The sequence below is a fragment of the Mustela erminea genome, chromosome 9 (assembly GCF_009829155.1).
Source record: "Mustela erminea isolate mMusErm1 chromosome 9, mMusErm1.Pri, whole genome shotgun sequence".
Classification (NCBI taxonomy): Eukaryota; Metazoa; Chordata; class Mammalia; order Carnivora; family Mustelidae; genus Mustela; species Mustela erminea.
The window spans coordinates 96,936,046-96,951,073 of NC_045622.1; the positions used below are offsets into that span (position 1 = coordinate 96,936,046).

The window sequence follows — 15,028 nt, forward strand, 5'->3', positions numbered from 1 at the left end:
AAGAAACTGCAGTGGCAGTCATGGGAAGGAAGACAGAATTCAGCACATTTAGAGAGTCCAAATCTTTATTAAAAGAAATTTTTTTTTCACATGGTAGACATATGATAAATGTTAGATCTCTGCCCTCGCTTTCCTTCTCTTCTTCCATCCCAGCATATATAGAGCAACCTCGGGGTGCCCCGGTGGTTCAGCTGGTTAAAGTGACTGCCTTCAGCTCAGGTCATGATCCCAGGGTCCTGGGATGTAGCCCGTATCAGGCTCCTTGCTCCGTGGGGAGCCTGTTTCTCCCTCTCCCTGCTACTCCGCCTGCTTGTGCTCTTTGTCAAATAAATAAATTAAAATTATTTAAAAATTAAAAATTTAAAAAGCAACTTTTCTGGGGCACCTGCGTGGCTCAGTAGGTTAGGCATCCAGTTCTTGGGCTTGTAAGATTGAGCCTGGCATCCAGCTCCACAGAGTGCAGTCTGCTTGTCCCTCTCCCTCTGTTCCTCCCCCTGCCCACACAGGCAGGTGTTCTCACTCTCTAAAATAAATAAATAAAACCTTATAAATAAATAAATGGAAGAGCAACTTCTCTGTGCTTGTGCTGGACATCCACTGGCCCACCTCACATATGCTGGAGCTATTAAATCCACAGCACCATTTAAAATTTGTTTAAAAAAATTTGTTTAGGGGCACCTGGGTGGCTCAGTGGGTTAAATCCTCTGCCTTCAGCTCAGGTCATGATTGAGCTCTGCTCAGCAGGGAGCCTGCTTCCTCATCTCTCCTCTCTCTCTGCCTGCCTCTCTGCCTACTTGTGATCTCTCTCTGTCAAATAAATAAATAAAATCTTAAAAAAATTTTTTTTGTTTAAAAAAATAATAAATTAACTGTGTTTTTAAACCATGCCTATCATATACTACTTAACCTTCAAAACACATCACTAAACTGTGAGTAGGATAAACTTACTATTTTTGTAAAATAATAAACATTTGTCTACTATTAAAAAAAGGATAAGATAGGGCGCCTGGATGGCTCAGTGGGTTAAGCAGCTGCCTTCGGCTTGGGTCGTGATCTCAGGGTCCTGTGATCTCAGGGTCCTGGGATCGAGTCCCGCATCAGGCTCTCTGCTCAGCGGGGAGCCTGCTTCCTCCTCTCTCTCTCTCTGCCTGCCTCTCTGCCTACTTGTGATCTCTCTCTGTCAAATTAATAAATAAAATCTTTAAAAAAAAAAAAAAAGATAAGATAAAGACCAAGGACTAAGAATCACTTATGAATGATGGGACTAAGAGTGAGTTTCATTTCTTTTCTCTATTTTTTATAATAAATCTATAGCTTTTTTTTTTATAGCTTCTGTAATAAGAAAATTTAGTGCAAATCTTTAGAAAAATAAACATTCTGGCTCAAAATCTCACTGTCTCGTGTACTGCACTAAAGCTGAATTAGCACCCAGAAGACAGACACTATTTCCTCCATCTTGCAGATGCTTCTGTAATAAGAAAATTTAGTGCAAATCTTTAGAAAAATAAACATTCTGGCTCAAAATCTCACTGTCTCGTGTACTGCACTAAAGCTGAATTAGCACCCAGAAGACAGACACTATTTCCTCCATCTTGCAGATGAGAATAAACTGAGGCTCTAAACAGTTAAGTGACTTGGTCAAGGCTGTATAGCCAGCAACTGACAAAGCAAGGATCACCAGGCCTTTTAACTTCAATCACAGGGCCCTTGCCATTCCAGGCAATTTGCATTGTTGCTCCTAATATTGTCTGCTTGTTTTTTTTAAATTTATGATGAGACTCTCTTAAGAATCCTTGCTATGTAACTTTGGGCAAGTAAGTCACTTAACCTCTGGAGACCTCAGTTTCCTCATCTGCAAAGCAAGAGTGGGAAAAGATATCTTACCTCTAATAGGCCCACATGCTAACGGATTTTAAGCCTAGATACCACCTAGGGTAAGAAAACCTAATGTGCAAGAGTGAATGGAGAAAAGTTGAGACCTATGCTCTGGGCCAAGAGCCATTCTTAATGGAAACAGGTGGTGGACAATCAAGAAGGAAAAAAACCACTGGAGGAACCACAAACTTCCTGGTTAAATCAACAGCTGAAAGCTTCAGCTTTGCTTTACTAACAATACTTCAATCTTGGCTAATTCATAATCAGAAACTACACACTGTAAGTAAAGCTAGGAAGGGTATAAAAACTTGCGGGGGCGGGGGGGCAGTAGTTTATGCATGCTATGGTAACTTCATGATCTTCCGTGTGGACTCATTAATGTTAAAACAGAAAGAATCCCGGTGTGCTTCCATGTGGAGACGCCTTCTTCCTCACCAAGAACGTTAAGGAGAAACTGAACTTGCATAGCACTCTAAGAGACGCCACACTCGAGGAAAGGAGCCGACCCAACACTTGCGGAGAAGGTGAAAGAATGCAATTAAAGCTTCTCCGATCTACAAAGAATCAAAGACAGCGAAAAGACCTTTAAAAGAAGTTGTTCCTGTAAAGGATTCGCGGAGTACTGTAACCTCTTACACTGCAAGCATTATAAAGCACTGCCGCCCGCTATTTAAAACTGTTATATAGCCTTTCTCTTCGAGGGTAAAGGGTAATAAAAGTACAGCATTAACTCTGCGGGAGAGAAAAAGATTCCATTTTGCTGAAACAGGCTCCGACCAAAATCTCACCACCTTCCCGTCAACTAGGAGGATGAGCATGAACCAACAAGAAGCTCCTTGGAACCTGTGCTATACTCCTAAGAATTAAAACAACATCTTGCCCCTAAAACCGCAACCAAGACACCACCTGCTTTAAATCCAAAGCCAGGTCCCTAAGGAAAAAAAAGCTCTTCACTGCGCTCTCCGCGCTCTCGGGTGCGAGATTCCAGCCCTGCTACTAGGCCACGACTGGGTGAGCACCTGATGTGGGGGGAGGGCGAGCCAAGGCCCTAGCGGATCCGGGGCGGGGAGCGGGGGGCTCTCAAGGCTCCCGAACAGAAGCGCTAACCCCCACAAAGGCAGGGGTCCTGAGCTCTCTTCCAGGGGTCGGCACCAAGAACACGTGGGACGTCAGAAGGAAGGAAGGGGTGTCCCGGGCAGACAGCCTGGGTCTGGCACCGCGGCCGGAAAAAAGAGTGGAGCTACCCCTGGGCAGGGAACGGAGCCCTCGGGGCCCGCAGGGTGAAGGCAAAGGGCGCGGAGAGAGGGGACAAGGCCACGAGGAGGGCGGGTCTCCCTGGGCGCGGGGGCACGCGCCGGACTAGCGCGGCGGGACCCGGGGAGCGGAGGGCCCCGACACGCGGGAGGAGATCGCCGACCTGCCCCCGGGGCGCGGGGAGCCAGAAGCGGCCGCGCCCGAAGGGCCCTGTGACCCGCGGCCGCCAGGACCGGACCCGCCCCGCGGCGCCTTCCTCCTGCCTCCTTTCCCTCCCTCGCTCCCTCCCTCCACCCGCGGCCCGTTAACCCGTGGCCACCGCACTCACCAGCGGCTGCACCTGAGCCCGCCGCTACCTCAGCTGCTGCCTGCGCCTCCGCAGCCGCCGCCGCCGCCTCGCTGCTGAGGCCGAGTCCCGGGGGAGCCTCCGCGTCCCGCCGCCGCTGCCGCTGCCGCCAGAGCAGAACACCCCAAAATGGCGGCACTTCCGGCACCTACCACCGGCGGGGAGGGCTGAGGAGGAGGAGGGGGAGGGCGGTGAGAGGGAACGTACCACCGCGGTGCCGCCCGCAGCGCCGAGCCGAGCGGAGCACGGTGCAGGGCCGAGCGGAGCGCGCGGCGCTACAGCGCCCCCTTGGGCTGGGGAGTGGAGAAGCAGCCGCGCCGAAGCCCTGGGCGCTGCGGGCGGAACCCTCAGCCCGGGGAGCTGCAGGAGCGCATCTCTTTGTCTCGGAGCGCTACTGCTGCAAAGGGTCGGAAGACCGGGCCTGAGAGTCTGAGGTTCTTGGCCCTGCGCACCGTACCCACAGGAGTTCTAGATGACTTGGTGGACGAGGACCTCTGCTTGGCACTGAATTATGCGCATAATAAAATATTTGATGAATGAATGAATGAGTGAATGGAATGGCGCTTGGCCAGCTTTGGGCACATGACACACCCTCCTTCTGCCCCAACAGACAAGCAACGAGATCCAGGCCTTCTTCCGTCTTTGCTGAGATGTAGAACGTGAATGTAATTGCAAGCTTTCAGAGTTAGGGGAGTGCTTTCTAACAGGATGATCCGCCTGTGAACGCACAACCTTGCAAAAATTCCTGCAGCGCCAGGAAGCTCGTAAGGGTTCTTATCAAGAGACTGATTGCTCAGCCCTAACCTACATTTCCCAGAAAAAAAATTTTTTAAACAACCCAGGTTAGGTCCCAAAAGACCTCCTTCAGAGTGACTCAGGAATCCCTAGATCTAGGTGGAATTCAAACTACAACTGTTGTTCGCTTGTTTGTTTAAAAAGGCTAAGCAGGTCCTACACCTTATGTGACAGTGAAATATACATAAAAAAAGAAAACTTAGAGGCTCCTGGGTGGCTCAGCACTTAACCTTCTGCCTCTGCTCATGTCATGATCCCAGGGTCCTGGGATCCAATCCCCCCTATCAGGCTCCCAGCTCAGCTGGAAGCCTGCTTCTTCCTCTTGCACTCCCCCTTCTTGTGTTCCCTCTCTCGCTGTCTCTCTCTCTCTGTCAAATAAATAAATAAAATCTTTAAAAATAATAATAATAGCTAACATTTGTAAAAAAAAAAAAAAAAAAAAAAACAAAAACGAAAGAAAAGAAAAGAAGAAGAAAGAAAGAAGAAAAGAAAGAAGGAAACTAGAAAATTTAGTTCTGGGCCCTTTTGGACCCAGCAACAGGCAATTAACTCTTGGGTTTGCAAATGTTTTCTCTGAAACATCATCTGGCTTCCCAGAGCAAATAATTCCTATATCCACAAATACTGATTATACTCTACCTCACCACAAAAAATAAAAAAATAGGGGATCCTGGGGACGCCTGGGTGGCTCAGTGGGTCAAGCCTCTGCCTTCAGCTCAGGTCATGATCTCAGGGTCCTGGGATCAAGCCCCACATAGGGTCTCTGCTCAGTAAGGAGCCCTCTCTCTCAGTCTGCCTCTCTGCCTACTTGTGCTCGTTCTCTGTCAAATAAATAAATAAAATCTTAAAAAAAAAAAAAAGAAAGAAAAAAAAAATAGGGTGCCTGGGTGACTCAGCTGGTTAAGCATCTGCCTTTGACTCAGGTCATGATCCCAGGGTTCTGAGATGGAGCTGCCTGCTCAGCCAGGAGTCTGCTTCTCCCTCTGCCCCTTTCCCTGTTCATGCTTGCTCTCTCTCTCTGAAATAAGTAAATAAAAATATTTTAATTAACTAATTAATTAATAAGGGCACTCCCAAGCAGAAGCCTCAAGGGTTTTCCCATGTATTAGAAACACCTCTTTCCTCCTGGGGGGTTGGAGGGAAACTAACATAGTTTTCCTGGTACCATACAGACAGGAACAATTAGCTCCTGATGCATTATCATATTCCCTAATTGTACCATATAGTTTATCATTTCGTATACATTTATAATGCTAATATGTGATCTTGTTCTTGTTAATAAGTGTATGTGTAATTTACTGAAAACACCCCATATTTATAGATCATTACAACTTATAGAATGCTGTCATATACATCACCATAATTAATTTTATATTGGTCTCCCAGCTGCCACAGATTGTACAAATTTTGTAAACAGAGACTGTCTTTGTGGGCCACAGAATCATCCAGATATGCACCAGGCTCACTTCCTTACTTCCTTCAGGTCTTGACATAAATGTCACCTTCTCACCTGGGCTTTCGCTGACCACCTTATTTATAATTATACACACAGAGGGGTGCCTGCATGGCTCAGTCAGTTAAGGGTCTGCCTTCAAGTCCTGGGATCCAGCCCCATGTCAGGCTTCCTGCTCAGCGGGGGTCTGCTTCTTCCACTGCCCCGTCCTCTGCTTGTGCTGTCTCTTTTTCTCTCTCACTCTCTCTCAAATAAATAAATAAGATCTTTTAAAAAACAAATAAATAAAATAAAATCTCACACACACACAGAAAGACAGAAATAATGAAATAAAATTACACACACAAACACCCATGCTTCTAATCCCCCTTTTCTGGTTTGTTTTTATCCAAATCACTAATCACCATCTAACACAGTGTATTTTGTACTTCATATTTTACTCACTTTATTTGTACCCCACCCCAATTAGATGGTAAATTCTACAGGAATAGGATCTTAGTCTTTTTTATATCCTCAGGGCCTAGAAAAATGCCTACCTATAATAGATGCTCAATAAATTGTACTGCTTTTTAAATTTGACTTAGATATATTGTGAAATGGTTTTTAAATTTGATTTAGATATAGTCAAATTTTTAAATTTGACTGGTTTTTAAATTTGACTTAGATATATTGTGAAATGGCTACCACAATAAGATTAGTTAACATCCTCATCTCATATAGATAGAAATTTTTTTTTCTTTCTTGTGTTGAGAACTCTTAGGATCTACTCTTTTTTTTTTTTTTTAGGATCTACTCTTTTAACAACTTTCCCATAGCCCAGACCACAGTGTTAACTATAGTCATCAAGTTGTATATTACATCCTAAGTACTTACTTATAACTGGAAGCTTGTACCTTTTGACTGTCTTTATCCACTTCCCCTCCCCCATCAATACATATTGTTGAACTGAATAAGCATACCTAGGTGTTTATTATGGAAAAAGAGAATGAATTGTTTAACCTTCAGAAGCTTCCTAGAATCTATGATTATAAATATATGACTAATATATTAATAATAAAATTAAAATAATATATTAATATATCATATATAAATAATATATTAATAATAAAATTTAAAATTAAAATTAATATATTCATAATAAACTACATATAAATATATGATTATGAAGTATATGAATATAATGAGTTAGATGAAGGTAGGGATCACGACCATTTTCTTATTCTCTGGTTTCTCCATGTTTTTTTCATAATATCTGACTTAGATATTTCTTGAAGGGCAACCAGAAACTTTCCCCTATTTTATCTGCCTCTTGACTTGGGGCTCCCATTGGCAGAGGAAGTAACACTTGTCGCAAGGTACCAGGCTTCCTCTTGCATCTCGTTACCAAGGCAGGAGCCTGCTTCTCCCTCTCCCTCTGCCCCTCCTTGTGTTCTCTCTCTTGCTCTGTTCTCTTTGTCTCAAATAAATTTAAAAAATCTTTAAAGAGGGGGCACCCAGCTGGCTCAGTCAGTTGAGCACGTGACTCTTGATCTTGTGGTTGTCAGTTTGAGCTTCGCGTTGGGTGCAGAGATTGATTTAAAATATAATATTCTGGGGTGCCTGGGTGGCTCAGTCATTAGGTGTCTGCCTTCGGCTCAGGTTGTGATCCCAGGGTCCTGGGGTCCAGCCCCCGCATCAGGCTCCCTGCTTAGCAGGAGGCCCGCTTCTTGCTCTCCCACTCCCCCTGCTTGTGTTCCCTCTCTCACTGTCTCTCTCTGCCTCATAAATAAATAAAATCTTTAAAAAAAATAAAAATAAGAAATAAAATCTTAAGGGGCACCTGGATGACTCAGTCAGTTAAGTAAGCAGCTCTTGATTTGGGCTCAGATCATGATCTCAGGGCTGTGAGACCAAAGGCTGCATGGAGCTCAGCGTTGGGCGTGGAGCCTGCTAAAGATCCTCTCTCTCAGCGTGCCTGGGTAGCTCAGTTGACTAAGTGTCTGCCTTTGGCTTAGGTCATGATCCCAGGATCCTGCTCAGCCGGAGCCTGTTTCTTACTCTGTGCCTGACGCTCTGCCTACTTGTGCAGGTGAGCACACTTGCGCTCTCTTGCTCTCTCTGTCAAATAAATAAATAAATACAATCTTAAAAAAAAAAAAGATCCTCTCTCTCCCTCTCTAGGAAAAAAAGTAATTAAAAAAAAAAAAAACTTGGGGCGCCTGGGTGGCTCAGTGGGTTAAAGCCTCTGCCTTCCGCTCGGGTCATGATCCCGGGGTCCTGGGATCGAGCCCCGCATCGGGCTGTCCGCTCCGCGGAGAGCCTGCTTCCTCCTCTCTCTCTCTGCGTACTTCTGATCTCTATCTGTCAAATAAATAAAATCTTTAAAAAAAAAAAAACAAAAAAAAAACTTAAAAAAATAACAGTGCTCTGAATCCTCACCACTTGTCATTGCCCTAATTTTAGTCATTCTGCTAGGATATAGTGATATTTCACTATGGGTTTTTTTTTTTTTTTTTTTTTGGAGCCTAAACCTACAACCCCAAAATCAAGAGTCACACACTCGAACTGAGCCAGCCAGGCACCCTTTATTGTGGTTTAAATTTTTACTTCCTGGGGTGCCTGGGTGGCTTGGTGGGTTGAAGCCTCTGCCTTCGGCTCGGGTCGTGGTCCTGGGGTCCTGGGGTCGAGCCCCGCATCGGGCTCTCTGCTTGGTGGGAGGCCTGCTTCCTCCTCTCCCTCTCTCTGCCTGCCTCTCTGCCTGCTTGTGGTCTCTGTCTGTCAAGTAAATAAGTTAAAAAATCTTTTAAAAAATAATAAATAAATAAATAAATAAATAAATTTTTACTTCCTTAATGATGTTGAGAGGCTTTATATAATGTTTATTGACTATTTAAATATGCTCTCTTGTGAACAGTCTACTTAAGTCTTTCTTTCTCCCTCTCTCTCCCAAGACTCTTAGTTTAGTAGGAGATACAGATATATCTATAGGAGATATAGATATATAGAAAGGTACATACTTTTTTTTTTTTTTAAGTAGGCTCCATGACTGGTGTGGAGACCAGTGCAGAGCAAACTCACAACCCAAGATCAAGACCCATGAAATCAAGACCTGAGGGGAGATCACTTAACTGACTGAGCCACCCAGGTGCTACAGTTTTTTTTATGTTTTGAATACAAGTCCCTTGCTGGATATGTGTGGTGCTTATGTCTTCTCCCGGTGTGGCTTGCCTTTACCATCTTAATGGTTTCTTTCTTTCTTTCTTTCTTTCTTTTAAAGATTTTATTTATTTATTTGACAGAGATCACAAGTAGGCAGAGGCAGGCAGAGAGAGAGGAGGAAGCAAGCTCCCCGCTGAGCAGAGAGCCCGATGTTGGGCTTGATCCCAAGACCCTGGGATCAAGACCTGAGCCAAAGGCTGAAGCTTTAACCCACTGAGCCACCCAGGTGCCCCTCTTAATGGTTTCTTTTGATGAAAAATATTTTTAATTTTAATATGACCTTGTTTTTTGTTTTGTTTTGTTTTGTTTTCAAGGTCCTGTTTTTTGGTCCTTATTTTATGGTTGGTGATTTCTGTGTTCTGTTTGAGAGATTTTTGTTTAGCCAGGTCATGAAAATTTTCTCCTTTATTGGTTTAATCTTTCACACTTAGATCTAAGATCCATCTACTGTTTTTGTATATGGTATGAGAGGAGGGTCACAGTTCTTTTCTTTTGTCTTTCTCTGTAGATATCCAGCTGATCCATTACTATTTAGAAAGGCCATCTTTTCCCACTGAGATTTGCAGTTAGGCTTGCTTCTTTCTTACTTTCTTTCTTTCTTTTTTTCTTTCTTTCTTTCTTTTCTTTCCAGTAGGCTCCACACCAAGGCTTGAAAAGGCTTGAACTTATGACCCCGAGATTAAGAATCACATGCTCCACCAATTGAGCAAGTCAGGTGCCCTGAAGCTTTTTTTTTTGAACTCTCACATTGGTAGTTGGAATAAAAACAGTACAACCACTTTGGAAGACCGATTGACTGTATCTACGAAACCCAAACAATTAAATGGACTTGTATGTACCCTGTGATGCAGTAATTCCATTCCCAACAGAAATGAGTACATTTTTTTTTTTACCAAAAGAATTGTTTGTAGCACTTTTATTAATAATAACCTGCCCCCCCCAATAACTCAAACTGGAAAAGGTAGATAAATTGTGCAATATATTTATAGCAGACTATTTATATAGCAAGGACAAGGAAGAAACTGCTACTAAGGATGAGTCCCATAGACATACTATTAAGTAAAACAAGTCAGGAAAAAAAAACACAGGGGCGCCTGGGTGGCTCAGTGGGTTAGAGCCTCTGTCTTCAGCTCAGGTCATGATCCCGGGGTCCTGGAATCGAGCCTCGCATCGGGCTCTCTGCTCAGCAGGGAGCCTGCTTCCCCCTCTCTCTGTCTGCCTCTCTGCCTACTTGTGATCTCTGTTGTCCAATAAATAAATAAAATCTTAAAAAAAAAAAGTTAAAAAAAAAAGAAAAAAAGCACATCTTGCACAAGTCTATTTAATTGAAGTTTGAGAATAGGTTAAAAATAATAAGAAATTTCAGGATAGAGGTAATCTTTGCCAGGAAGTGGGGATTGACTATGAACTAAAGGGAGTATGAGCGAACTTTCTGGAATATTGGAATGTGTTACATCTTCGTCTGAGGGATGGTCTCATGGATGTGTAAATATATGAAATTTATCACACCTTACACTTGGAATTTGCGTGTTTTCTATGGCCAGGAAGAATAACAACAAACAACCCATTAGACAAATGGACAAGGAAATAAACATACAATTCACAGAAAGAATACAAATGGCCAATAAACAAAAAAAGTTCAATCTAACAAATAATTAAAGATATTAAAATTAAAACAATGTGGATTTTTTGGACTGTCAAATGGGAGATAAATAATTTTAAAAGATGGAGTTGTGAACATTAGGCACGCTTGGTGTATATACATACAGCCATATAGGAGGGAAACAATCATTAAAATTAAAAACATTCATACCTATTTATATAAAATTCTAGAAAATGCTAATTAATCTATAGCAGATCAGTGGTTGCTGAGGAATAGGGTAAGGGAATAAAGAGGTATGGGAAGAAGGGGTTACAAAGGAAACCAAGAACACTTATTTGGAGGTAATGGATACATTCTATTATCTTCATTATGGTGATGTTTTCACAAATACATACATATATCAAAATGTATTAAAGCATATACTTTATTTAAAAAAATAAAAAAGATTTAGAGCACCTCAGTGGCCCAGTTGGTTAAGCATCTGTCCTCGGCTGGGGTCATGATCCCAGGGTCCTGGGCTGAGTCTCATGTCAGGCTCCCTACTCAGCAGGGAGTCTCCTTCTCCCTCTCCCTCTGCCCCTCCCCCTGCCCGTGTTCACAGGTTCTCTCTGTCTCAAATAAATAAATAAAATCTTAAAAATAAATAAACCACTTAATTTTTTAAAAAAGATTTAATTTTATTATTTATTATTTATTTTTTTTAAAGATTTCTTTATTTATTTCTTTGATAGAGATCACAAGCAGGCAGAGAGGAAGGCAGAGAGAGTGGAAGGGAAGCAGGCTCCCTGCCGAGCAGAAAGCCCAAGGCAGGGCTCCATCCCAGGACTCTGGGTTCATGACCTGAGCCTAAGGCAGAGGCATTAACCCACTGAGCCACCCAGGCGCCCCAAAAGATTTAATTTTTAAAGTAATCTATGCCTGGCATGGGTCCAGAACTCACAGCCCTGAGATCAAGAGTCACTTGCTCCACCGACTGAGCCAGCCAGGTAACCCTAAAGTGTATACTTTAAATACATGTAGTTTAGTATATATCAATTATACTCAGGAAAACTATAATGCAGCATTCTTTGACTTGGCCAACTAGTATTTATTGAGTGCCAACTAGTCAGGCACTGGGCTAGACAATGGGGTTATAGGCATGAATGCAATAGACAAGGTCCCTGCCCTCATGGAAGTGACTATATTTCTAATTGGTTAAAAAAAAAAAAAAGGCGCTATCCAGTTGGGTTCCCCATCCATCGATGGGGAAATAGTTATGGAAATGCTGTATCCAGTAGCTGCTGTGGAGAGTGTCTTTTGAATCCAGAGCAACCAGAGCAGTGGGCAGTGCAGCAGGCACCTGGGGACAGCCAGTGTGACCTATACAACGACCTGCATGGTAAGATAGTGTATACACTGCAGTTTCCCTCGGTGCTCAGTGGCGGCCCACCCCCCCACCAAATGTGAACCACTTCTTAGAGGCTTTTATCTGTTAAGTCCAAAGAAGTCAATGTTTCCAGACTTCTTCATTCAGGAGGTTCAAAGAATGTTGGTACAAAAATCATCAAACTGAGGGGTGTCTGACTTCAGCTCCGGTCATGATCTTGGGGACCTGGGACAGAGCCCCCGGTCTGGCTCAGCTCTGTTCTCGCTCTCTCTCAAATAAATAAAATCTTTTTTTTTTTTAAGATTTTATTTGTTTATTTGACAGACAGAGATTACAAGTAGACAGAGAGGCAGGCAGAGAGAGAGAGAGGGAAGCAGGCTCCCCGCTGAGCAGAGAGCCCGACGCGGGACTCAATCCCAGGACCCTGGGATCATGACCTGAGCCAAAGGCAGCGGCTTAACCCACTGAACCAACAAGGCGCCCTCAAATAAATGAAATCTTTAAAACGAAAATCATCAAACTGAAGCAAGAGAATGGACAGGTAGAAGCTGTCGACACTGCCATCAAGAGAAGGTCAGAAAGAGTCGCAAACCACAGAGTTAAGCCGAATCAGAGGAGGAGCTTGAGGATAGGAACCACCCCCAGGCTATCCGGGAGCAGTTGCCCCAGAAGCTGACTGAAAGAACGGAAAGACGTGACCCAATAGGTGGAGCTGCTGGGAACGTTGCTGGCGGACAGCTGGGCAAAGGCGCCAACCCAGTTTCAAGCAGTGAGTGAGACCCTGGCATCACAGCAAAAATCCGCATGATCCCGTGGCCTCTATGGTGTTGTTAGAAACTTTGTAAGGTGAGCTGAAGCTTTTTAAAGAAACAGCCAAAATACAGATGGAGGAGTTCCAGGCCCTGAAAGTAAGGGGTTGAAGATGAAAGAAGAGAGGGCCCGGTTCACTGAACGGCAGATTTTATGTAACAGTCAAGTAAATGATTTTACAACAGCCCTTGAGGAAATGGAGCAGCTCTTAGAAATGTGATAAAAAGCAAGTGGCCAGATGGCTCCCTCTTGGGGAGGAAGTCTCAGAGAAAGCCACTTCGAACATCTGCTTGTTGGCCATGATCTAGGATTCACCAGACCTGGAAGGAAAGCAGTTTCTGCAGTAGGATTCAGGATAGTGTATGCTGGTATGGAGGTTCCACCTGTAAGCAAGTGTTCCCAGCCTTCGGATGGGTCAGCTTTCCTGAATCTCACGCATATGTAACAGAGGGGCTTGGAAGGGGCCTAAGGGAGAGAGGCCCGGAAGCTCGGATCAATGTCCTAGGCAACAAAGTAGCATGCCTGTAAGAATCAGGAGACAAAACCAGCCACAGCCAGAGGATCCAGAAGGTCCCATCAAGATATGCGGGAAGAAAACTTTAATTGTACAAGGGAGCACTAGCGCTCTATGAGAGAAGTTGCTGAGGGGACATGCACTCCCCTTCTAACTTGGGACACATTCTGTCCCATCCTGGTTGGGCTCTGTACCTCATGGTAAATTTATGAACTTGAAGCAGATTAATAAATGGAGTGAAAGTATAGATAGCAATAATACCTACCTGAAACTATATATCTTAGAGTTTTCATGTAAATCACTTACATAGTGCACCTGGGTGGATCACTCATTAAGCATCTGCCTTTGGCTCAGTCATGATCCCAGGGTCCTGGGATTGAGCCCCACATTGGGCTCCCTGCTCAGCAGGAAGCTTGCTTCTCCCTCTCTCACTCCCCCTGATTGTGTTCCCTCTCTCACTGTGTCTCTCTCTATCAAATGAATAAATAAACTCTTAAAAAATAAATCATATATATATATAATGTTTGTAAAATGCTGTTTCTATTTTTTTATTTTTATTTTTTTTAAAGATTTTATTTATTTATTTGACAGACAGAGATCACAAGTAGGCAGAGAGGCAGACAGAGAGAGAGGAGGAAGCAGGCCCCCTGCTGAGCAGAGAGCCCGATGCGGGGCTCCATCCCAGGACCCTGAGACCATGACCTGAGCCAAAGGCAGAGGCTTTAACCCACTGAGCCACCCAGGCACCCCTGTAAAATGCTGTTTTTAAAGTAAATATTCTATAATTAGTTTATAACTTTGAGAAATGATAAAATGATAGTACAATTATTAGACATGGGTCTATCAAAATCTTTTAGAAAGCTACATAGGGGCACCTGGCTGGCTCACTCGGTGGAGCATGTGACTCTTGATCTCAGGGTTGTGAGTTCAAACCCCGTGCTGGGTGTAGAGATTACATAGAAACAAAATCCTTGGGCGCCTGGGTGGCTCAGTGGGTTAAAGCCTCTGCTTTCGGCTCAGGTCATGATCCCAGGGTCCTGAGATCGAGCCCCGCATCGGGCTCTCTGCTCGGCCGGGAGCCTGCTTCCCTTCCTCTCTCTCTGCCTGTCTCTCTGCCTACCTGTGATCTCTGTCTGTCAAATAAATAAATAAAATCTTTAAAAAAAAAAAAAAAACCAGAGTGAGATATCACCTCACCCCTGTCAAAATGACTAAAATAAAAAACATAAGAAACAGCGAGTGTTGGCAAGAAAAAGGAACCCTCATGCACTGTTGCATGCCAATTGGTGTCGTCTCTTTGGAAAATAGCATGGAAGTTCCTCAAAAACAGCATGGAAGTTCCTCAAAAAAATAAAAATAAGGGTCACCACACGATCCAATAATTCCACTACTGGGTATTCACCCAAAGTAAATGAAAACACTAATTTGAAAAGATACACACACCCCTATGTTTATTGCAGCATTATTTACAATACCCAAGATATGGAAGAAACTCAAGTGTCCATCCATAGATAAATGGACAAAGAAGATGAGGCATATAATATTGGGATATTATCTGGCCATAAAAAAGAATGGGATCTTACCAGCTACCACAGCATGGATGGACCTAGAGGATATAGTGCTAAGTGAAATAAGTCAGAGAAAGACAAATACCATATGATTTCACTCAGATGTGGAATTTAAGAAACAAAATAAATGAACAAAGGAAAAACAGACCAAAAAAACCCCAGACTCTTAAATAAAAAGAACACACTGGTGGTTGCCAGAGGAAAGGTGGGTGGAGAGAAGTGAGGATAAAGGGGATTAAGAGTGAT

The 15,028-nt window shown here is 43.6% G+C and overlaps 1 protein-coding gene and 1 pseudogene across 12 annotated transcripts in view; one reads left to right on the top strand and one right to left on the bottom strand.

Moving 5' to 3' along the window:
• CELF1 (CUGBP Elav-like family member 1) overlaps positions 1-3,631 on the bottom strand; it is a 74,638-nt gene extending 71,007 nt beyond the window's left edge. For 11 of the 12 annotated variants that reach the window (XM_032360287.1, XM_032360285.1, XM_032360288.1 and 8 more), the window contains exon 1: positions 3,458-3,631. The gene's annotated coding sequence lies outside the window, so the exon portion shown is untranslated. The remainder of the gene's footprint in view (positions 1-3,457) is intronic. The other variant, XM_032360292.1, reaches the window with a different exon arrangement.
• Positions 1,900-12,923, top strand: LOC116599859 (annotated as a pseudogene).
• Positions 12,924-15,028: the final 2,105 nt, after the last annotated feature.